Source organism: Colobus angolensis, unplaced genomic scaffold (assembly GCF_000951035.1).
Source record: "Colobus angolensis palliatus isolate OR3802 unplaced genomic scaffold, Cang.pa_1.0 Scaffold40, whole genome shotgun sequence".
NCBI lineage: Eukaryota > Metazoa > Chordata > Mammalia > Primates > Cercopithecidae > Colobus > Colobus angolensis.
In genome coordinates this window covers 455,326-457,806 of record NW_012117377.1, presented here as the reverse complement: position 1 = coordinate 457,806, position 2,481 = coordinate 455,326, and positions in this window count along the sequence as shown.

The window sequence follows — 2,481 nt, the reverse complement described above, 5'->3', positions numbered from 1 at the left end:
CAGAGAGGAGGGAACACTAGATAAAATACAAACAGAAAAACTGAAAACTATGATCTCAGATTGATCTGAGTACACAAACTTGACAGAGCATGTATAAAGTGAGAAATGCCATTTTCGCTCTATTATTTGATTGCCAAGAAGCAGTTTTCTAATGCTATTGAAAAAGCAATTGGTCATCTTATATTAACACTTGTGCCACAAGACTAACATAATTATTCTGCATTCTTCCTTATACAGAAAAAGCTACTGTTTGTTATGGACATGTAGGTTCATATAAGGAACTTCATAGCATAAGAAGACATGAAGTGGTAAGTGCTTATTTAGGGTATTTGTCAATGTTCTGGGACTATGTTCATTTAAGACACAAAATTTACCCTTGAAATGCTTGCTGCATGAAGGAATGCCTCCAGAGACTACATCCTAACATTTTCTGCATATTGGCAATGACAGCAGCAATACTAATAATAAAATATGTATATCATTTTATGAGAGTTATGTCTAGATTGTGAGTTGAGAAAAATATGAAGAAGGTCGTACAAGACTGATATAAAGAGCAACCTCAAGTATATGTCTTGAAAGAACAATTCCATAAAATTAGAGCTGTCAGATTAAATGAATTGTCCAATAAATGAAAAAAAAGTTGCACACAAAGTATGAATTGGGAAATACATTTCACTAATTTTTTTACAGTTTTAATAGAGCTATCAATTTACATATGTGGCATAGTATTATACAAAGAAAGTAAAACAGACATGACCATATCTTCGATGTATAATCTGAGAGAGAAAATTCTTTTATATAATTAATTTCTCTGGATGTACTATTTATCTTTTTATATTTATTTTGGATTCATTAGCATATATATAATTTTTTTCATCTGAAATTTAAAATAAAGTACCAATACATTTTGATTGGCAGGTAGGTGTTGATGGTTAGCATTTTGATAACCAAATCTCATTCATCTTCATTTTGCATAATATCTCACTCCACTTCAATAAACTTTCCCAAGCAAATTATTTTCTTGGGTGATAATGTTAGAATAGTGATCTACAACTTTTAACATACAAAATTAATTAAAAGTGCTAATTTGGTTTGATTCAATCCTAAAAAATAGTTTATGTAAAACTCTAGTTTCTTCTCTCATAATATGCAGTATTCCTTTTCTTTTTGAACACCGTAAACTATGAAAAGTCACATTGTCAAATCATATTCTTAGAAATTAACTGAAATCAGTCATTCACTAAATACATATTTAATTAAATGCATTATCTTTCTCAGTGCTATTTATAGTCTGGCTCTTATTTGAAATTTAATATCCTTTTATAAAGGACCCTGGAGAATAAACGAAGGCATGGAGATCAATTATTATTACTTTGTAATGACAAATCTTACTGCTAAAACCTTCTTGTTTTTTAAAATAATTTCTACCCCCTATCTCTAGTTTCTCTTGTTGGAGTCATGTTAATTTAGGAAATTTTAAGTTAATTTTTATATGATAGCAGAGGGGGAAAAAAAAACAGTCATTTATTGTGATAAATAAGCTGAACTCTGTTTCACAAAAAAAAATGGCTCAAGACCTCAAATCACAGACATACAGAAACCAAACTTCCAGGTGAGTCGTGGGATTAATGATTAATGCTTTCATTCCAGTTTTGATAGTCTTGTCTATAACTGTTCCTCATATATTTCTTCTACCTCCTCTCTTTGCTTCTAATGTAGAACAGTCAAAGGAAAACATCTGCATTCTACCACTTCCTCTTTTGACTTTAGTTATTCTTTCTCGATTCGTTACTGATTTAAGAGTGCAGCCACATCCCAGAAAACACCTTCCAATTCTGCTATTTGCTCATATTTTTGGTCAATAATAAACTTCTAAATCCCATTCTTCACAAAAACTCTGAAAGCTGAGCCGTAGAAAGTTAACTACAGAGTTGCTGGTTTCAAATTAATGGAGACTTGCTGGGATTAACCTTGGTGATGCAATAATTAATTTTAGCAAAAGAGAAATCTCAGGGAGCCAAAACAAAGGAAGTTATTAGCCTAGAGCCAACTCTCAGGCTTAATTTCTAGTATTATAGAGTTTTGGTTCAATCTGATAGTAAAAATAAATTAAATAAACTCTTAAAAGTGAAATTTTAGTTTTTCATTCTTTATCATCCTGTTAATGTGAGCCATTCCACAAAGTAGAAATAAATCAGTCACTAGAGCACAGACCTAATCTCTTGGCAACCAAACAGGAGCTAAGGGAATGCAGTGCCTCCTTGCATGGAAATATTTTTCAAATGAGCAATGGACCAAAGTAACTCACATGGAATGAATATAAATTTTCTTTTCCATTAGCATACAAAGCTATTTTCTCACCACCCTTACAAACCACAAAACTCAATTGATTTTTAGAATTATTCATATGACATTGTCCAGTTTTAGTAATATCAATTATATCATAATTAATTATATAGTAATATAAGTTAGAATATAATA